Raw genomic sequence first — 24140 nt, 5'->3', positions numbered from 1 at the left:
TGAGGAATAGGTAATGCAAATGTGTTTCAGAAATGTGAATTCTGCTGCTTGGCAGTGCACAGTAATTAGGTAACAGTTGTCTATACTGCATACTGCTGTTTCCTTGCAGCTATACAGTGATGCATCAAAGCCATACACCCACTTTAGAATGAATAGTACACCAGTCCAAAGAAATGCATGTCCGACTGTGAAGTACACTGCTGTGCCGCTTTGTGTTTTATACATATATGCAACCTGCCTTGGTGCCTTCTCAGCTTGTGCACCATTGGAAAGTCAGGAACACTATGGTATTGTCCAGTGTATTCTTACATAACTTATGCACTGTCTTCAGATTAGTTCCTGCAGTACATATAAAGTGCAGTTATGCAAGTAAACTTACCATTACAGTAGATGGTTGAATGATTACTGCAGTAGTATTTGCTTTATGGGTTATAGCCAGCCAAGGTTATAACAGCCGACCAGCTTGCAAAGCTTCAGGGCACCTTTCATAGTGTCAAGCTGTCAAGTCAGCTCAAGCTGAGCTAACTAAAAAGACAGGTTTGAGCCACAAGCCCTTTATAGCTTTCATCCCAATAGAGAGGCAGAGACTGAGCCCTGAAAGGACAAAGCTAGGAACAACAAAAATTAATTATTCACACCCTGACATAAACAACACACCAAGAAACAAAGTGTATGGGAGGAGGAAGACGCTACTGCAGCAGTTATCATTAGAACATCTACTGTTATGATAAATTTCATTATACAACTGTACCATGTTCATTGTATTGATCACTGCTAGCATAACTTACTAGATGGGTAGATTACATTTGGGAGGTGGAAGGGGAAGCATTGAGTAGCCCCTTGAGAATGGTCCTGTTACACATTGATGTAGAGCTGGAGAAGGTGTGAAGATTGTAGTGCCTCGTACATGCATGCATAGAGGGCCAAGTTGCTCCTTCTGGAATACTTAGCGGAGTGCCAACCTTTTCCAAAAAGACATAGATGAAACCAAGGCCCTGGCAGAGTGGGCCTTGACCCTACCTGAAATAGCTTTGTTGTGATGAGCATAACAAAAGGAAATGACCTTTAACAACCATTTGCAAATAGTCTGTTTTGACACAGGTTGTCTCTTTTTATTACCTTCACAAGAAATGAACAATTGATCCAAAGATCTGAAAGGTTTAGTTCAGTAAGGATAATATCTGGGGTGTCTACGGACATCCAAGGAATGGAGTTTTTTTTCTACCTCATTTTTAGGTACAGAAAAGGAAACACAGAGATGGATAGTTTGGCTTAAATTAAACTTGGATACTTGGATACCACTTTAAGAATAAGTGAAAGATTCATTCTCAAAGAAACCCTGTCTCTGTGGAAAATGAGATTGGGATGACTCAGCATAAGAGCTTACAACTCAGTAACCCCATCTTGCAGAAGTTAGAACAATCAGTAAAACTGTTTTTCTTGCTAAGAATATCATGTTAGGCAGGTTAACTGGTTCAAATGGATCGAGCGTTAGCATATATATCACAAAATTAAGATCCCAAGAAGGGACACTGGTTTGAGGTTTCTTATGCAAAACCCCTCAAAACCATTTTGACATGAAATTGGACTTAAAGAGGATGATCCCAGGGCAAGTGAGCTGAAATGGCAGAAACATTAACCTTATCGGAGGAGTAATAATTTTCATAGGATAGTAACTCACATAAATATTGTATAACCAGAGAAGACCTAGCCCTGAATGTGTACTGGTTATGTTGTTGGCACCAACTTGAAAACCTTTTATATTTGCTAATATATGATTTTCTAATAATAGGCTTTCTTGCCTCCATTAACCTGCTGCACATCCTCAGAAAACAGGTGCCTAAATGGAAATACGAACATATCATCCAAGCAGTCAAGCTGAATTTGACTGGGGTTGGAGTGTATCAAACACCCCAGTCTTGTTCAACTAGATCCATTATGTGATGATACTTGTGATAATTGCCCCTGGCCATTACTTAAAAAAGGGAAAACTACTGCTGCCTAGACCAGAAGGGAGTCACCTCATTGATCTTGGGAGATACCTTTTCAATCTTCAGAGGGACTCTGGATATCAGTGGAAAGGTTTTAAAATGGGGGAGTGCTGTCTAGTCCTGCAAGTTGAATTCTAGCAACGGCTTATTGGTGTTGAGAAGGTCTGTTAGATGACAAATGACAAAGTTGTTGGACAATACTGACTAAACTACGCTTAGGCAGTGGGTACCGTAGGTCTTCCTTCCAGACATTGTTGTCACCTGGAGTGGTGTAAGTAGGTTATTCAGCTATATTATCAGTAGAATCCAGTAAAGCAAAAAAATCACAAATAATAATCATCCTCATTTCTCCTGCAGTATAAAATCTTTATCTGCTGCATCCTAGGCTGCGTCCTACATGAACTCCAAGAAGAGCTAAACCCAAACATAAAACTACTGTTCAATCTCAGCCTTACTACAGGATATGTACCCAAAGAGTGGCGTACAGCAACAGTGGTCCCTCTCCACAAAGGTGGTGCCTCAACGGATCCTGGAAACTATCGCCCCATAAGCCTGACTAGCTTGGTCTGCAAAGCTATGGAAAGGATCATCATGGACCTCATAAATGAAGATATTGGGGACCTACAGGCACTGGATCCTACCCAGTTCGGCTTTGTTAAGGGCAGATCCTGCCTCTTAAACCCGGTTGATTTCTTTGAAACAGTCACCAAGGCCATTGACGAGGGGAAGGTGGTCCACACAGCCTACCTGGACCTCACAAAAGCCTTTGATACAATACCCCACTCGGGCTTTATAGATAAGCTCACCAGCTTAAATATAAACCCCTACATCACTAGATGGGTTGCAAACTGGCTCAAGGACAGAACCCACATGGTTAGAATTGCTGAAGCCATGTCAGACTCCAAACCAGTTACAAGTGGCGTCCCACAAGGCTCAGTCCTGGGACCTCTCTTGTTCGGTATATATTTCTCGGAGGTACAGGCCAACATGGAAGGACTGTGGCTGACCAAGTTTGCAGATGACTGCAAACTGGGCACCATAATTGACTCTCCAGCCGACACAAGCATCCTCCAAAAGGGCCTCATAGAAACAGACAACTGGTGCCAGAGCCATGGCCTCAAGCTAAACGCCAAAAAGTGTATAGTCATCCCCTTTGGCAAAAACAAAGTGCCCACAAATTACCACATAGGTGATAATCCATTAAGTACAGAAGTAATTAGGGACCTGGGGACCCAAGTTGATAGCAATCTCTCATTTGACAACCATGTGGCCAAAGTGGTTAGAAAAACATTTTATATAGCCACCTAATCATGAAGGGATTCACATCTAGATCAGGGGAGGTCATCATGCCTCTTTACTCATCCCTCATCAGGCCCATAATTGAGTACAATACCCCTTTTGGGATGTACCTTACCAGACACCTGCAGCAACTGGAAATACCCCAAAAGTACCTCACCAAGAAGATCAAAGGGCTCAAACAGATGCCATATGCTGCCCGGTTAAAGAAACTCCAGCTCTACTCAGTGGCATACCTCCTGCTCAGAGGCGATCTATGCATGACGTATAAAGCCATGTCCAACCCGGAATTAATGGACATGCTGCACCTCAGAAAATCCAAATCCCATCGAGCTACACGCTCGAGAGACTTGAACCTCAGCACTGAAATAAATAGGACATGCTGGAGGGACAGATTCATAACCCAGAGGCTCCCTTCACTCTGGAATAAAATCCCAGTCCAGGTTAGGCAGAGTCCCTCATTGACTCTCTTCAAGAGGAATCTTGATGAGTGGATGGGAGATCGTAGGTTTACTCCGGGTATCACTTCTGTGTCACTGTTAGACAGAGGCACAGTATACTAACCTCAAAAAAGGGCATAGCAAAATTAATTTAAAATGGGTGGCGAAAGCCAAACACACTCTGGCTAGGCTTATAAATGCCCTAGGGCAGATAGCCTAGTATGAACCTATGAACCTATGAATCAGCATGAGCATGAGCACTGCTTAGATGAAGGATAAGAGTAAGAGTTAGACTATTTATTACAGATTTTGTGGGTTGAATTTAGGGACTAACATTCCCATTACATTTTCGTGGGTTGGGATCTATGTTTTATGATCCACCCATCCCTTCCTGTCACTGTGGGTATAGCCCAGTGTGTGGGGGGCTAGGTTTCATGTAATCAGAACTTTATTTTAATTTATTAGTCTATTTCATAAAATTCCTTTTTAAGACAATCTTTAAAACAATTTTTAAGACCAATTTTAAGAATAGTAGGGATTGCAAGCACATAGTCCCATATTATCTGCTCATTTTATAACTGGGATGAAAAATCTTTTATAGGAAACTGATTGCTATTTTAAAAATATTAAAAAAAACAAGCAGAATGTACCTCATATAAGTGCATGCAAAATTACAGATCATTATAGTCTTCTGGGCTACAATCTTAATTTTATGTGTTTGTGTTAAACCAGCAAATTAGAAGAATAAAGGGTGTTGTGGCCATCTAATTTTTAGCATGCTTTTGGGTCTCCTTCATTGGATTTGCTTGGTTTTAGCAACAGGTGTCCTAGTTATAGTGTTAACTGGTTTGCCTTGAGGTGTAGCAGATTTAAAAAAAATGCTCCTTAAGAAATGTGTTTGTCTTTTCCTGCTATATTGGAAGCATGTTTGCAGAGGTAAGTGCCAATATTGTGATCTAAAGCATTCTTAAATGCTTCATGTTTCAGTTGGTCGGTATTAAGGCTAAACAGTGTAGGTGGCTCATGGAGGACTCCTTATTTCTGTTTTTTTCTTTAGAAAACTTGTTTAGTTGTTGGCCTAGAAGGTAAAGGTGTTTCTGGTATTCCTTCATGCATACATGCCCCCCATGAAATGGTTAAGACAGAAAGTGTGGAAGTTCTGTACTGATTAGAATGTTTAGAGCAGTGCTGTGAAGGGTCTTGGAAGAAAGACTGGTAGGAAATTTGGTTGCTTTATTATAGCATCGTTCTTGCTTTATGATGTAGGAGAAAACATCTGTGTATACAGAATAAGCCTTTAAGATAGGAAGCAAAAAATAAACAGGAGCTAGTGTTTTCTGCTTAGGTCTGTCAAGGAAGGTTTTGCTCTGTAAAGTTGGCCTAGTTTTTGATGGACCTTTTTTACTGGGTTTTAAAATAATGCTTTAAATTTAGTCTCTCATCTACAGAAATCCCTAGTGTTTTAACATGAGAAATAACTATGACTGTAATTTTGTTTGGTGAAGATATAGCAAATGTGGGGATAAAAAAACATATTACCAAACTAACGTAAACGTATGGCAGTACACACAAATCTAAAAACTTTTATTGCATAAACACTTTAGAGTGGTAAATGCCACCCTTCCTCACACCTGATCTGAAGAAGGCTGGCATTTACAGGTCAAAAGTGCTTATACAATAAGAGTTTTTAGATTTGCATGTACTGCCTTGTCTGCTTTTAGTTTAAATGTGGAGATAATTCTTTCTGAGTTTTACTGCTGAATACAATTTTTGGGTGCAGGTTAATTAACGGGTCTGCATCTGGTCACCATGCTTCAATATCTGAGAGAGCTTTTGGGATTTTTCTTTACAGTTTGTGTAGTGAAGGATATCGCAACTAAGAGTTGAGTCATTGGTGTATTGGACAATGTTGGCAGGATTGCTTGTTTAGTGAACTTAATTACATAAAATATTGAATTAGAATGGATCCAGAATGGATCCTTGTGGGACACTGAGACCAGGACAATGCAGAGGAGGAGAAGTTTTGCTACTTCACACTATGTTTGAGTTTTTGGTGTGATGTAGTTTCTAAAGCTTTGGATAGGTGTAAGAGTATGACTGAGACCGCATTACCTGAATCCCTTAGTACTGAGAACTGTATGTAAGAAGCTAAGTAAGGCAGTACTAGTGCAGTGGAAGGACCGATAGCCATGTTGTATGAGTGGTAGGATGTTTGAGTCTAGGTGAAGTTCAAGAAGTTGCACCTGAATATACTTTTCTGCTATATTTGAAAGTGTGGGGGGGGGTAGCAGTTGAGTATTAGTTGGACAATTTTATTGAGTTTCTGCTGTTATGTAATGGGATGATGTAGCATTATTTCCAGAGGGAGGGGCTATAAGATTCTTCGATATCTCTATTAATGAAGATAAACAAGAAGTAGGCAAGATCATTTGCAGCCATCTGAATATAGTTTGTAGGCATTTTTTCTATTGCAGGTATCTTGGCTTTTAGTTTACATAGATACATTTTGATTGCAGTGATTAGGATAGTGTCTAATGTAGGTGGGATTGCATCTCATTGTATTGGGCATGGCTGGGGAAATGACTATGCTGGCTTCTTTTTGGAGTGAAGCAACAGTATGTCTGAAGTGGGTATAATGTTTGTTGGCAGTGTTCTGACTAGGTTGTCTGGATATGGATTGGTTTTAGGCATCTGCTTGGATGTATAAGGTCAGTTACATGTTTTCCCGAAAAGTTTGGATTGTTTTGTTGCATGTTTTGCAACTTATGGCAGTGTGAAATTTTATCTGAGACAATGTGGAATTTAGTCGGATTTCTTATATTTTGTGAATTCTTGTTAGTTTAGAATGTTTGTTGGGGAGAGCCAACTGTTTCCATGCTTTGTCAAATTTCCTCCTTAGTTGCTTAGTGTTTCTAGTTAGCCAGCGGACTAGAGTGTATTCATCTTTTTTCATTTTGATTGCAGCTGGGCTATTTAGGATGTTTAGAAAGTGGTGCTGAAACGTTTTATGGCATATCCAAAATTAGGGGGGTTTAGTATGTTCCAATTGTAGCGTTTTAAGGTGGTGATAAATGTGTCTTTATGAAAGGTGGGTGGGTTATGTAATAGGCTAAGTGATTTTTTTCTTTTTTGGAGTGTGGCAGATACTTTTGATATTATAGATGCTAGATGATCTCTCAATGTATCAGTCAGGGTGCTAGACTGAGTGATAATTTTGTATGTAACATTACATGTTATTGAGTTGAATAGAGTAAGTGGGTAGTTATGAGTAGAGTTAATTGTTTTTTGAAAAGAATGAATTAGGTATTATTTATGAGAAACTGATGTGTATGGCTGATATAGGAGAGCGAGAATGTGTTGATGAGTATTTTTTGGAATATGAAAGGTGTATTCTGAGGCAGACAATAAATTTAGTAATGAGGTATTGTAGATGGCTAAGATGTATATTCATCAAGTATTGTAATAAGCAGATGAATGGGGAATTGGCAAGGGTTTTTAATGGAAGTTAGGGGTGATGAAGCTGTACTGTATAATAAATCAATGTATTGGCTGGTAAGAATACAGGAGTAGGTAGGATGATGAACTATCATAGAATTACATGTTGGTGTTAGTGGCATGGGGGGTGCCAGAAGGGGTTGGAGTAGGAGGGGAGGGAAGCAGGCAAAACCTAGCCAATCATCCGTTTATCAGTGTGGATAAGTATACCAGCAACCACCTGCAAGTACAGAATTCCCAATAAGTTGCTAAGTACACATGACATAGTCAAACATTGCTGTGTTTGCTTGATACTGATTCGTACTGAGGTTTCCTTGCTTAAAAGTTAAGATATGCACAGCTTATGATTGTCTTCCAACAATACCACAGCCCAGAGTAAAGAAAGTCTAAGCAGTGTAATGGATGAATAGCTTTGAAATGAAACTGGTGGATGAGGAAACTCTGATGATCTGCTATGACATTTAGTAATGTATGGGGCGTGATGGCCACAAAACAGTATAGGTTCATAGGTTCATAGGATCATACTAGACTATTGGCCCAGAGGCCCTTATAAGCCTAGCCAAGAATTGTGGCCATGGTCCCACAAAGTTAGCACCTGTTTCCCCTGTCAAGCAAAGACACAGGTGGGATCCCAGGGGTGTATTTTCTGTTTCCCATCCAGTCATCCAAGTTCCTCTTAAAGAGGGCTATAGTGGTACAATACTTGGCATGGAGAGGGAGTCTATTCCACCGATTGGGGAGTCTTTGGTACACAAATCTATCCCACCAACAAGTTCTATTAATGTCACAGACCAGGTTGAGGCCTTGCATGTGGGTTGCATGAGTGGACTTTGACTTATGAATATGCAGCAACTCCATCAAGGCTGGCTCTGAGATGGCCTTGTATGCCAGACACAGGTCACCACTGAGCAGTCTGCATGAGACTAAATAGAGGGACATGGCTTTTAGCCAATCTGTATAGGATAAGTGTTTGAGACCCTGGATTTTCCTGGTCAGGAACCTCTGTGATCTCTCCACCTGCTGCATGTGCTTGCAAAGGTACATGCTGAAGGGAGCATGTACTCGATAATGAGTCTGATAAAGAAGGAGTACAGGGATGTTATGACCTCCTTGTTCCTGGATGAAATACACTTACTTACTTATGAGGTGGACAATGTAGAAAGCCTTCCATACAATGGAGGCAATGTGGTGGTCAAAAGTCAGGTTGCTATCAACCTGGATGCCCAAGTCCATCATGACTGATTGCGAGCTTAGTACATTGTTATTAATGTGATATTTAGTGGGGATGCCATTTTCCCTGAAGGGGATAATGATGCATTTCTTGGTATTCAGTTTAAGGCCATGCTTCTGGCACCAGTCATTTGTTTGGGTAAGGCCCTCTTGGAGGATGTTCACAGCACTAGGGAAAATTAAGACAGCACCCAGCTTGCAGTCATCTACAAACTTGGTCTGTCACAGACGACTTGTTTTGGCTTGCTCCTCAGAAAAGTATATCCCAAACAGTAGATGCCCCAGACCAATTCTTGCGGTACATGTTTGTTATGGGTCTACTACTAGAGATGGCTTCCCATATTTCAACTGAATGGTTTCTATCAGTGAACCATTTAGCTACCCATCTGGTAACACATGGGTTGATGTCTAGCTGGGAGCATTTATCTATTATGCCAGAGTAGCGAATAGTGTCAAAGGCTTTGGCTAGGTCCAGGTAGGTGGTGTGCACTGTCTTCCCCTCGTCCATGGCTTTGGTGACTGTTTTGAAAAAGTCGATCAAGTTTAACAGGCATGATCTCCATTTGACAAAACCAAACTGTGTGGGGTCAAGTGTTTGAAGGTTGCCAATGTCCTTGTTTATAAGGTCCATGATAATGCGTTGCATGACCTTACAGATCAGGCCAGTTAGGCTGATAGGCCTATAATTACCTGGGTCAGTGGATGCTCCACATTTGTGTTGTAGGATGACAGTGGCTGTCCTCCATTCAGCTGGTATGAAGATGGTGTTCAGGCTTTGGTTGAATAGGATGCCTTATGGAGCTGAGTGCTCATGCCTGAGTTCATGTAGGATACAGCTAGGGATGTTGTTGGGTCCCATGGATACTGTATTTTTTTGCCTTTGAGAGGGCAATAAAGACCTGCTCCCTGGTGATGAGGAGGGGCAGATGCTGGGGATGTCCTGGTGTACTGATGAGGAGGACGGGGGGGGTGATGTTTTCACTGAACCTGTCTGCCAGCAGGTTGGCTATATCTACAGCATTTGTGTATGTGGTGTTATTGACCACCAATTCAGAGCAGAGTTGAGTGTTACCTTTAAGACTGCGGACACATGTGAAGAAGGCCTTGTGATTGTCCTTAGTGGAAGTGGCCAATTTGGACTTGAAGTTATCCTTAGAGGATTTCACCAGTGACCTTGTTTGCTTATTCAGACAAAGGAGAAATTGCTTCCAACCTGGCACCTGCTCCTTTTTGGTCCTGAACAGCATTTTTTCCCTTTTATTATAGAGTCTGTTTATTGCTGCTGTCCACCAGACAGGTTTACTCTTCCTTGAGGAAGATGATTTGGTCCTGTCAGGTATTACTGAGTCCATAGAGCTATGTAGGTGCTCATATAGTTTTCTGGTGCAGGCTTAGACATTACTGCTAGTTCCAACTGAAGGGATAGTGGCTGTGAAGCTGCTTATACCTGCTCTCAGGAGAATGTAGTCAGTTCTGGAAGTTTTTTTTTTCTTTGATCCTGACATGGGTGGGGGGAGGCAGGGGAGATGGTGAATTTAAAAGTGATCTCTTTATGGTCGGATGTTATCATGGAGGATGACACTGTAGGGGTGCTACAGTGGCTACTCATGCTGTTAGGACCAGGTCCAGGATATTTTCACCTCTCATAGGGGTGTCGACCAGCTGATCCAATGCATTGGCATTGACAAAGTCAAGGAACCTCGGAGCATTCATGTTTTTGCTAGAATAGGTCTTCCACTCTATGTTTGGATAGTTAATGTCATCCAGGATCAGGTTAGAGGGTGAAAAACAGTTTCCCTAATTCCTTCTTAGCAGCCTGTCTCCTAATATTCAAGTAATCTGTAACCAAAATGATGTAATACAATGCACTGTAATGCAGCAGCTACATTGAGGTAGCTCTTCCACTGATGCTAGATGTGCCGCTCCTTTTACTACACTTGAGGTTAGCTGAGGACGAAGCTGTGAGATAGATCTAAAATAGAAAGCATTAAATAAGGACTTTATGCTTCAAAGCTGAACTGGGTTTTCCTGAGATGAAATTAAATTATTTATTTATTTAATATTTATTTTATATTTGTTGATCAGGTTTGTCGAACTGGGCTACAATTGCCCATTTTCAGAGAAGGTCCGAGGAAAAAAGCTCCAACAGAAAAATAGAAAGTTTACATATTGACTACATATAGAATACATTCCTTAGCACCACACATGAGGTAAAAACAGAATAATGGTTAGGACTTCCCTCTGACATGCAATGACATTAAAAAGTAAAGAAGATATAGCAGCACAGTGGTATGAATGCATACATTAGTCTGCATATAAGTGCTGTAAGTACTAGCAGTGCACATTGCATTCATGCATTGGCAGAGAGTGAATGATTTCCAGAGAAAGAGACAGACAGAGAAATGAAGAGGATGGAAACAGAGTTAGAAGGGACTATAGTGCTCAAGCTTTTGTGGATGCTGATTCAGATTGAGTGCAGAGCAGGGGGAATACAGAACATTTGGAATATTGAGATAGAAATAGTATTAGAGAAACGGAGAAAGCTCTGCAGTGCTCAAGCAGTAAAAGCAGCAATTAGAATACAGCTAAGGGCACTTAAAATCACAAAGAGAGTAAATATGTAAGAGGAAACTGCCCAAGGTGAAGAGAAATCAAACAGACAATATGCATTTACAGATAATAACAGATGAATCAGTGTATTACTTCAAATGAGATCTTGATACATGCAGTCTAACATCAGCATAAACACAGTCGAATCATTTACATGCAGGAACTCAATCAACATATACATAAAACTTAAGCCTTGTGCTCCTTCTGCTGACCAGCTTCCATCTGAATATCTGAAGAAAGCAGCCAGAGCAATTGCCTTTCCAATATCCCTACTCATAAATAGAACCATAAAGGAGTGAACCATTCCTGACATCTGGAAAATCTCTCACATTATTCCCTTACACAAAGGTGGTAACTCTAATGCGTACTCTAACTACCGGCCAATAGCTCTGTTATCATCCTTAGCAAAGATTATGGAGAAATGCATTCACCATCAACTATTAAACCACTTGACACAACACAACATAATAGCTAACTGCCAACATGGCTTTAGGCCATCACATAGTATCACAACTGCTCTATTATCCTTCATTGATGCCAGCAATAGAAATCGCAATGAAAACAAACTCTCATCTGCACTCTTTATTGACCGCTCAAAAGCTTTTGATATGGTAAACCATACCCTTCTTATAAATATTCTTCAATCCCTTTCCTTTGACTCTCAAGCTATTCAATGCTTCAAGTCCTACCTCAGCAAAAGACAGCAGGCATTACTCTAGAAAAATAACATATCTTCTCTCCTGCCAGTCACACTTGGCATCCCCCAGGGCTCTATTTTGGGACCTCTCCTATTCTCACTATTTATCAATGACCTCTATGTTGCAGTTACTCAAGCCACCTGCATACAATATGCAAATGATTCTACACTAATATGCTCATCTAACTCCATATCAGAACTACATCCCCTAACCCAAAATGTACTTAACTCAGTAGAGACATGGTTCTCAACACGTTGCCTCCTTCTCAATGCTAAAAAAAGCAAGCTCCTACTCTTCACACCCACCAATAAGTCTCCCCCCCTTAGATTTCTCAGTCAGTTCCAATAATAACACCCTTATATCCCCTGACCCTACCACGAAAGTGTTAGGAATAAATATCGACAATAACCTTAATTCTGATAGCCACATAAACAACACCATAAAGGCAGTTAATAGGAAAATAGCCTCCTTATATAGAATCAAATCTTTCTTAACTCCAACAGCTAGAACTAAGATTGCTCACATCCACTTAATTTCAACTCTTCTGTACGCCTCACCCATATACACAAACCTAAAGAAAAATAATCTCATCAAACTAGCTAATTCCTACAACAGCATAGCCAGATTTGCCACAGGCAATCCCTTCAGAACTCACCACTGTATTAATCTGCAGCACCTAGGCTGGCTTGAACTACAAAACAAATTAATATTCTCCCAACTCACCATTGCTCACAAGATATTCTACCAACCTAACAGCACTCCCATACTCTCCAACCTCATAATCCCCTACAAAAATCTAAATTCACTACGCTCATCTAACAAACTTCTAGCCACCATAAATAAAACCAACAACCTAGCTGGAGCCTCCCTGTTTTCTAATACAGTGGGTAAAAAATGGAACCTATTACCTAATGAACTAACACTACTCTCTTCCTTACCTCTCTTTAAACAAAACATCAAAAGACACCTAATAACACATTGGTTATGCCCATGCAATAACCCTGACTAATCCTCTGATTTCTCCACTCATATCTCTCTCACCACACTTACTCCTACTTTACTGCTTACCCCCCAGAAGCAGGCCTGATACTAGTAAACACAACTTAACTTACATTCTACACCTTACCTTGATGAAGTACTACAATTATCTTTTATCTCACTGTATAATAACTTCTCTTTACTGTATCTAAATTTTATATTGTAAACGACTTGTATGTGTTGTAATTTTTTTTTGCAAATCTTCATTATTTATGTAACAATGGTGATCTATTTGCTCTCAAAATTTGTAATGTTTATTTTATGATTTTTAACATTGTAAACATTTGGAGCTTTTTTCCCCATGCCTCTACTGAAAATGGAAATAAATCCAGTTAGACTAGCCCAGTCAACAAATGTAAAATAAATAAAATAAAAATAAAAATAAATACATAGTAAGTTGGTAATATGTAATGAAAAACTAAAATCTATATTTACTTTATGAGAAATGTGATAAAATATAATATGTTTGTTTTATATCTCTGTACCTATAACTTATTTGCCTTTCTGTATGACTACGATTGTACTACTGGTATTATGGATAATGTGGAGCCTTTCTCCCTGGGCCGGCACTGAAAAAGAATAACTTGTCCAGATGGACTTTCCCAGTAAACAAATGTAAAATAATAAAAATAAATAAAAATGTGCCAGCATAACATATTAGTTAAGCAGTAATGTAAAAAATAAACTTTAGTTGTCCTTTAGCTAGCCATCAGAAATGCATTACAATGAGGCAGTATATAGACAAGAAATACTGCACTTTGTCTAGCACAACAATTTATAACAACAGAGTAGCCCAGTTGCCATAGACCACTTTCAAATACACTACCACAAAGCACAGCTACCGCTAAGTATGAGGATCTGCCAGATATTAAAAATGTGACTGTTACAAACTATCAGCTATGTAGTTTTCCTTATGGTAATGTACTTGTGGAATGACATCTATAAAAGGAATATGCCCACAATAACATGAGACAAGCTGCTGAGCATTAGGCAAGGGAAACTGGGGACTGGTAAAGTTAAGAGATACATGTGTATGAATGTGTACTTATGTAAACTGGGAAACATCCTTATATTATATATATATATATATATATAATATATATATATATATATATATATATATTATATATATATATATATATATATATATATATATATATATATATATATATTTTTTTTTTTTTTTGTTTATCTGTGAAGCTTCTCTCTTCGGGACTCCAGTGAAAAAGGGCTCTGCAGCCCAGTCGGTCTAACCTGGTTAACAAATGTAAAATAAAATAAATTAATAAACAAATACATAAAATAATATTAGGTATTATTATGCTAAAGATAATTGTCTTTGGACACAGAGTAAAAGCATAAACTGATTAAAAGAGGTGTCTGCTACCAGACCCAATCAAGTGTCAGCCTATCCCTGTGGGCAAGCACACCAGTATCCAACAGCATGGATCTTTTACTTACTTAACATTGGCTTGTACTAAGGTTTTCTGGATTAAAAATTAAGAGATGCATTTCTTAGGTCTAGCTTCTAAAAATACTGCTGTCCAGCACAAAAAAACAAAACAAACAAACAAATGTGATATATAAACAGCTCTGAAATGAAACCGATGAATGAGAAATTCTGCTGTTGTGCTATAAGGTAGTACTGGATGATGCCCGATAGCAAAGCAACAGTGGATGAAGAACAGTTCAGGTTCCTTGACTCCCTTCAAACAGTCTGCCCCTTGAGATTCAAGTAATCTATAGTCAAAAGGTCTTAATACAGCACACTATGATGTAGCTGATACCTAGGGTCAGCCCTTTTACTTTTGCAAGAGGAGCTGCTCTTTGTACTTAGCTTGAGGTTAGCTGATGATGAACCTGAGACTCAAGAGTTATAAACAGGAAGATTTTGATAAGGACTTTTAAGGATGTTTTAGACAAGGACTTCATGTTGCACAGCCAAACTGGCTACCACTTAAATAAGTGGAGCATGGTACTACTGCTGCTTCTAGTAGTTCTGCCTCAGATACATAATCATCCATGTTTCCAGCCTGGTTAATTTCCCCTTTCTACAGAGTTCAGTGTTAGTAGGATATTTGTAAGACAAAGTGCAAATCTGATTTAGTCCTTACCCTGTCCTCTGTACTGCATCATTTGCTAAGAGTAGAATGTCAGTAGTGCTATTGGTAGCACACTTGCCTTTGCTACAGAACACTGTGAGTTCACTTCCCATACCAGAATGACTAATTACTCCAGTACAGCAGAATGTCAGTAGTGCAGCTGGTTGTGCCTTTGCCTTTGCTATAGAACATTGTGAGTTCAATTCCCACACCCAGAAGATTAATTACTGCAGTGCAGCACAAGTGGTTGCTGCAATCTTGACTGTGTTGTAATTCAGATCAAAAAGCATTCTTTTTGAGATCCTTGCCCCGGTCAACTCTGAAGTGTAGACTAATTTATCTAGCAATCAACAGGAATACCTCTTGAATGTAGATTATAAATACATTGCAATACATGACAGGCTGCAGCTGCAAATCTGAAAAAAAAAAAGAGAGAGAGATGGATGATCAGGCCGAGTCTATCACTAAAATAAGAGAATGCTAGATGGCCCAGAAAACAGGTAATGTACAGTATGTGTCAGGATCATATTGCTGCCAACAGTGTTTCCAGCACCCTTCTATTTAAATGTCTAATATTGAAGGATCATACATTATTTCCTACTTAAACTTGACCACTGAAATATTGCATCAGCGTGAACATGGAACTGACAAACTACTAGTAACAACAAAGATAACGGAGCTCTCTGGGGTCATTGCTGGTTGGTCTTCACACTGAACTATTGCAGAGGCTTATGTAGTTCTGGGCAGGTATGATACATTTTAAATATGAAGTTTGACAGCTCTGTTATAATGTTATGCTTATCAAGCCAGTAATTCTGGGGGTAAAAGCTGAGGAAAAAGAGGTGTGATACATATAACTACTGTATACCGCTCATCTATATTTGAAGATGAATACTTTTATCAAAGGCAGAGCAGCAGCATCTCTATTTTTTCAAGCAAGACCTAACAGAAGTCATTTCTGAAACAGACTTTGAGAAGGAGCTGGACTGTGTAAACAAAAGGTCTCATTGAACAGCTTGAGGGGCTCAGTGGAGAAACATCAATTCATAAGACAGAGTTCAAAATTCACATTCGCCCAAGGAAAGTGCTGAGTCAATTACGTCTAGTGCTAAGCTACCACTTTTAAAAGCAATGTCAACAGAACTTAACAGATAAAAATTAATGGCTTGATATAGACAAGTTCCAGACTTAGAATAAAAGAAGACATAAAGAAATTGCTCAGACTGCTGATAATAGAAGTTCATCCACAGATGTCAAGTCATATTAGTAAAATCTGATCAGCAATCTTCTCAGGCAATTCTGACTCGGCTGATAAGCACTACTGGACAGCAGTAGGAATAAAATCACTTGCAGAGTACTCTGAAGAAACTACTGAAACCTTACTGAAAATCATGACGACTTCCCTGCCATACTTCTCATCCTGTTAGTCTAAGAATTCTGGGCAAAGCCAAAAATAATAGGGGAAAATGACCCAAAAAATAGGGACAGATTTTAAATATTGCTCTTATAAACTTAGAAAGTTGCAGAATAGCAGGTTATGTGTAAGCATGCATTTTTCTGTAGGATATGACGTCTGAAACTCAGATGTCTGGCATTATTTAATTACTTCAGTCCTCAGTGTTTTGACAGAATTCCACAAATCGTATGAGGTACTGACCAAAAATCTGGATATTCTGCAAAAATCTGGACAGTTGAGAGGTATATTCCTTACAATCATTGTTTTTTGAGAGATCCTTAATAATTATCTATACTTTTTATGACATACACTGATTTGCTTAATAAGCACTCAGGCATTTTACAATTCACTCTTTTTTTTTGGTTGAGATGACTGCACCCTAGATTATGGTAGCAGGGAGGGGAACTGGAGAGTATAAGCTAGTGAGAAAATATAAGCATACCTGATAGAGCTGCTCTAAGCTCTTTTTTTGTGATTTTTTTTCCAAACTGAGGGCTTTTGTTTGTCAAATCAGTTTTTGGGCTGCCATGATAATAGGCTTTTTATTTCCTTCTGGTTTAGGAAATGTATTCACCAATAGTGTATGTGCACACTTTTGAATTTCATAAAAGACTTAGTTGGTATTAAGTGATCAGCCTTATTTAACAATTATTGTAGTAATTGCCTTAAAACTTGAAATTGCACTTGTACTTTTCAGTTGTAGAGTAAGCAGTTAGTTCCAATAACTTTATGTTTCAGTGAAAGAGGCAACGTCTTATAATTTCCACTTAGTACATTAAGCAAACCATGAAACTACAATTCTAGTACAGCTAGGAACATTTAATTTTAAAAGGTGTTTGTGGAAGAGTGGACAATTAGCCCATGAATGCTCTTTCTATGGATTTACTTATCACCTCCACACTAGTGCTTTCTTTTCATGACCCATTGGACAACCGCAATCCCTTTTTTTATTGTAGCCTATGGAGTGAGGGACGCATAGCTGATGTATTGGCTGATAGTAGGATTGTCATGTGCTTGGTGTGTTAAGAATTAAAGTAAAATTAGAGTACTCCTGTCATTTTAAGAATTCATAAGGAACGGTACCAAAGGAGATAAGATGTTGATGAATTTGCACAGTGTCTTGTATTCCGGTGCTTAGATCTAACATAACATACTGTTACTGCAACGAGCTTATGGAAGCGTTCCATAAACAGTGAGCTACTAAATATGTTTACACATATAAGACTCTACTGAACTGTGATCACTAAAAATTAATGCCCAATAGTTTCTCTTAGAACTGTGATAAAAATTATAGTATCAGGATATTCTGTTTTTACATATCTCTAATTAATTTAGTGTTGGCTAAAGAATAACAACAATACATAGGAATATTATTTGTTGATTATTAAACAAAATAAAATATTGCAAATGATTAAGTTTATTAACTGCTAGGATATCCTTGCAGCTTTCTGAAGCATTACTGGTAATGCACTCCTGCAGCATCAACACCTTGCAGGTCTATATTAGATGAGCGACCGTTCCGATGTTCGAATCATAGATGGTCGACATCATATGATCAAACGTCGGAAAGGTCGAAGATGAAAGTCAATGGCTTTTCACACGCAGAATGGAAAATTTTCCCTTTCTGCACTGAAGTGCATTTGCGGAGTTGGTCTATTTAAGTAGGGGGTGTGTGGGGTGTGCAGGGGAGTTTGCCCCCCTGCTCAGAGTGGTAAGGTAAGGTTTTTTTTTTTTGTTTTATTTTATTATATAGTTGATGTTTTGAACTTCGCTCATATGAGTTCACTCATGTGAGGTTCGAAGTTTTGAAACTTCGACTATATAATATAGGCCCCACCTAGCAACCGTGCTTACTGACAGCTTGCGCTTACAACAACTGCTCTCTTTGACATACCTTTTTTTACATTTGGGCATTACTAATATTAATTAGCTATGTGGTTTCTTTTGTTAATGGTGATGATGATGACTCTGAATTAACTTGACAGAGTGATTCAGAGTATCAATCTGCTGCGTTAATTTTTTCCCCTAGGAAGAAAAGTGAACGCCATCTTCTGACAAGAGTTCATCCAGTCACTCCAATTGAAGTATTCGCTATGAAAGTTATTATATGGAAGGTGTGTACGTGTGTGTGTGTGTGTGTGTGTGTGTGTGTGTGTGTGTGTGTGTGTGTGTGTGTGTGTGTGTGTGTGTATCTGTCTGTAGGGATAAGAATGCAGCTTAATATATATATGTGCATGCATGTGTGTGTGGATGTGTGTGTGTGTGTGTGTCTGTCTGTCTGTCTGTACAATAAAGTGCATTGGTGTGTGTGAGTGTTTCATTGAGACGGAGTGAGTTTATAGGGCATATTTGTGGATGTTTGGATATATGTGTGTCTGTGTGCTTGCGTGTGTTTGCTACCCTGATTTATGGACTGGTAAGGAGAAGACTTGTACTGACTCATCTGATGGCACAGTGTTTGACTAAGAGAGATAGTAATGAGCTATTAATAAGGTCTAACTCTTTGTGGAGTTGCCATAACTCTGAATAAGTAAATCTTTCCATTGCACTAATTGCACAAGCCACACTGGCCAACTAACATGGGCAGAGGGAATCTTTCTGAATTCTAGCCATGGTCTTCTCTTTTTATTTAAATGTTTTCTATGCATTTTATTGTTGTAACAACTTTCTTCAGGGGTGTCCTTAGTGTAGTGAACTACTTTTCAAAGACTATAGATGCATGTCTTCTGTTTACATAGAAAAGTTGTTTGGCATATTCATGGAAATCTGTTGAAAAGTTTGAAATTGTATAGGATATACTTTTTACAACACATAATGCTTTTACTTTTTTCTGAAAAATGCATGTTTATAGCTCATCAGACAAAAAAGAAAGCGCTTATAACATAGTTCACGTGCATTAAGCTGTTTCCAAATGTTTTTGGTTATTGAACTGAATCGCAATTTTAAGTATTTGTTAGGTCAGTAGAATATTAATTTACTGATGTCATTTTGAATGACAGTGTTTATCACCACTCTGCCATCTTATACTGTGTCTTGTCTACCTTGATCAACTACTTTGGGAAGTGTTTTCTTGCTGTCATATTTCCATACTTGTTGCCTGACACTTGGGTGATATGATTAACTGGGGGTTTATGTTCTACCCTGTTCTTGATCCACGAGCAGAAAAGTTCACTATGTGAAGAAGGGAACCTGTAAAATACCTGACACCTCAGAAGAGATATGTTCTTTTTATATTTTGCTAATATGGCAAAGTACCTAGTCTTGACTGCAACAATTGATGGTGTACTTAGTGTTAGACAGCAGTCCTTGTCACAGGAGCATTGGATATTTCCATTTGGAATAGGTTCTGATGTTAGCTTATTTGTCCATAGACAAACCTTTTTACTCTACTCAAGGATTGTACTATGGTGACCCAGCCTAAGGGCTAGTTCTGCAACTATTAATGGAGGAGGTGATGGGGAGGGGTGGCTGGGTGGTGCACTATGGGTATAGGAATTCCCAAAGTCTCAGCTCCTTAAGCTTTTTGTCATGAGGCATTTATTTATTTTCTTGTGTGGGGCAGGACAAACATAACGAGAAGAAAAAGAATATTTATGAAATCATGTAGGCAGTTATGCAATGTGATTTGCCTGCTAAAGCATTGTCCATGGTGCTTAAATAAATGTCTGACAGCAGAATCAATCTTCTGTTGTATAAATACCAGTTAGATATACAGTTTTGTGTTCTAATGAGAGAACTAAAGAGAGCATTAAGATTCTTATAACAGAGGAACGTGCATAAGGCATTTTAACCAGAGGAAAAAGACATAGCCATGTCAGACCATATTCTTATTATGGTAGGGAATATGAATGCAGACCAAGAGGGTCCAACCACTGTATGGAGATTCTGCTAAGTGTGGACTAAGCATTTGTAGGTTTATAGGGGTTTACTAGGCTAGCAGCCACAATGGCCTTTTTAAGCCTAGTCATGCATTTCAAATCTCTGACAAGTTCTAATACCCTTAATAAGTATAAGCAGGGGCTTGGGAGATGAAACATTTACAAGTAGGGCCTGGGAGATGAACCATATACAGGAAGCCTGAGTCCATTAGAGACATAGATGTCAAACCATGGATGAATTTCCTGTTCCTCATCCAGTTGTCCAAGTTTCACTTAAATTAGGTTAGGGAGGAACTCTGCTTCACATGGATGGGGAGCCTGTTCCAGAGTTGGAGTAGTCTCTGGCATATATACCTGTCTTTCCACCAGGTTCAATTTATATCACAGGAAAGGTTTAAGTATTTAGAATGGGTAACTCTGGTGCTGTTTGTTTTGTGGATATACAGAAGGTCCATCAGAGTGGGGTCTGGCAATGCCCTGTATGCCAGGCATAGATCTCCCCTCAAAAGCCTGTAGGAGACAGAATACAGGGATAGGAGCTTGAGGGGGGTCTGCATAGGACATTTTTCTTAAGCCCTGTATTATTTCAGTGAGGAAACTCTATGGGCATTCCAGTTGTTGGATATGCTTGGTTAGGTACATACTGAAGGGGGCATTATACTCAATGATGGGTCTAATAAATGCCACATACAGTGAAACAATGACTTCCTTGGACTTAGATGCCATACCTTTGTTTATAAGTTGTGCAACATGGAATGATTTCCTCACTACTGTAGACATGTGATGGTCAAAAACTAGATTACTGTCTATGTGTGTCCCTAAGTCCCTGACTACTGGGCTAGCTCTAAGGGTTGTGTTGTCAATATGATAGTTACCAGGGGTGGATGACTTCTCAAAGGATACTATTATCAACTTCTTGGCATTTCATTTTAGTCCATGGCTCTGACACCAGTTGTTTGTCTGTGTTAGCCCTTCCTGGAGAACATTTGTGTCAGTGTGGGATTCAATGACAGCTCCTAATTTGCAATCATCTGCAGATTTAGTCGGCCAGAGACCATTGACATTGGCTTTGACTTCAGAGAAGTAAATGTCAAAAAGGAGCAGTCCAAGGATTAATACTTAAGGGACTCCACTTGTGACTGGCCTATCTGTAGAGTAGACTCCCCAATTCTAACTTTCTGGGTCCTGTCTGTGAGATAGTTGGCTATCCACTGGGTGGCATACGGGTTTGTACCTAACCTCTTTAGTTTGTCAATAATGCCCGAGTGGGGTATTATGTCAAAAGCCTTGGCCAGGTCAAGGCAGGCAGTGTGAAACATTCTGGCCTTATCCATTGCTTTTGTGACCTTCTCAAAGAAGTCCACCAGGTTGAACAGACATGACCTGCCCTTGATGAAACCAGACTAGGTTAGGTCCAGTGTCTGGAGGTTTACTATATCACTGTTGATCATTTCCATGATAATTCTTTTAATGGCTTTACATATAAGACTCATGTGACTTATGGATATGTAGTTTGCAGGGTCTGTAGTTGGCCCACCTTTGTGGAGAGGGATGACTGTTTCTGTTCTCCATTCATAAGGCATGTAACCTGTTTGGAGGTTACAGTTAAATAGCAATTCCAGATGGCCTGATAGGTCATGTTTCATACTATTTAGAAGGCATCTTCGGATATTGTCTGGGCACATTGATGCAGTGTTCTTGGTCTTAGAGTAGGTATTAAGGACCTGTTCCCTAGTGATAGCAGGGGGGTTATATTTGATGGTATTTCCTGAGTGAAGGTTGAGGGGAAGAGAGGGGTAAAGTTGGAGATGAATTTATCAGCCAGTAGGCTTGCTATATCCTCTGGCTCAGTACAGGTTGTTCCATTTACAGTGAGTTCTGCACACCATTGTGTATTGCTTTTGAGGTTGCAGACATAGCTAAAGATTGCCTTGTTGTTGTCCTTGGCTTAGGAGGCCAAATTTACCTCAAATTTGGCTTTGGTAGACTTTATTTGTCCTCTGAGTTGTTTCTTTAGCTTGGTGAGAGTGCTTTTATCATGCTGGGAACTGCACCTCCTAATTTCTGCCATGATTTTCTGCCTTCTGTTATATAGCCTATTGATTTTGTGATTACACTAGGGTGGCTTTGAAGAACTGAGTTATAGAGCAAACAAAGGTGGCATTAATGTGAGTGTGATTCAGTAGGATAAGTTTAAACATAAGGAGGCTGAAACAGAAATAGTTAAGCATAATGCTTTAGATACAAGAGAAAGGTGGGTAATTGCAATACAAAAGTTCATATTGCATTTTAAAGTACAACCTGAGCAAGTTTGAAGTGGTGCTGCTTCAAATATAATACTAAGTATGCACTTCTGCAGTTATGTTCATCTTTGTCCATTAGAAGGTGTTCAAAATTTAATTTTCCTGTGGATTTCAAACTTTGTTCTATTTTGACTCTTTAAACATCAGCATCGTTCTTTTTTTGTCTTTCACCCTGCTGATATATATATATATATATATATATATATATATATATATACCAGCAAAAAAGATGGATTATTGAATAGGTTTATTTTTTTAAACAGTGTTTCCATGCCATATAGTTGGTTATCACTATTTTCACAAATTCCTGTTATTTATCCAATTGACTCCTTTTGTTTCTGCTAAGTGTAAGCCACTTTTGCTTTGAATTATTTTATGGAGAGTTGGATATGGAAGGAAGTACTATCCAGTTTTATTTTATCTTATCCTAATACATCTATTTTGAAAGTATGTGAAGTGCAAACATGCAGAGTAGTTGAGCCAATTCCTTATTATAACTTCAGCCCTACTCCTGATGCCATGAAATGCCTGGCTAGAAAACAGGGTAACCGCAACTTTCAAATAGGCAGGATCCAGATAATATAGGATAATATATGTCAATAATACAGTTAATGAAAGTCAGTACAGATCACATAACAATTCAACTTTGTGACAGTTGAAAGAGAGAGTGAGAATCACCATCTGTATATGTGGCAGTGGAATGTCATCATGAATTGCACCTCACATTTGACAGGTGAACTCTAAAGGATATAGCACATTCCAGTAAGTTACTTAGTCTGTTAACAAAGTCACACATGTGGCACATGCCCTCACAATGATCATATAACACACTCTGCATCAGCCTGATTAACTGTGTCATGGCTGTGATGGTACTACCTTGTGCCTTCAAGATGGTCTTGCAGATATGCTGGGTAGTGGATGGTTATGCACTAACTTCAGGGGGAGAGTACTGGCCATGTCTTCATAAAGACTCATCCTCCCATGTGTCTCCCTTTTCCAAATGAAGCTACTGGCAAGTAGATACATTTGGAAGAGGGAGATACTGGCAAGTACAGATGTCTGCCCACTATGGGATGTTGCATGATCCTGAGTGATGGTGCCCTCACTGTCTTGTCCTCCCTGTGTGTTGTATGCTTCCTGTGTGTCTGCAGGCATAAGGATTGTACTTATGGGATGTGTAGGGGATGTAGTGGTTATAGCCCCTATGTCCAACACACACGCGCACACACACACACACACACACACACACACACACACACACACACACACACACACACACACATATACCATACCCACAATCATTCACAGAGGCTCCAAACCCCCAGAGCTCAGGCAGTGGCAGCTCCACAGTCATGGTGCTAGATAAAGAATCACCTGTGAGAAGAATAAAGTGCAACAAACAAACTGCGAAAGTAAAACATATTAGCAAACTTTTACTAGAAAATGCATTGTTTCAGTAGTAGTTCAATATTGCATAGGTAACCTTGAGCAGAGGGTTGTTGTGGTGCAATTCCTGATATACTTATATAACCCAAGCAGTCATAAACAATTAGGACAAAAAAGAATGGTTGTGGAAGGCCTATATGTGATGTTCAAGAGAAAT

This window comes from Protopterus annectens, chromosome 4.part1, assembly GCF_019279795.1.
Source record: "Protopterus annectens isolate FY-2018-M chromosome 4.part1, PAN1.0, whole genome shotgun sequence".
NCBI lineage: Eukaryota > Metazoa > Chordata > Ceratodontiformes > Protopteridae > Protopterus > Protopterus annectens.
The sequence above is the reverse complement of the archived record's forward strand: the minus strand, read 5'-3'. Positions refer to the sequence as shown.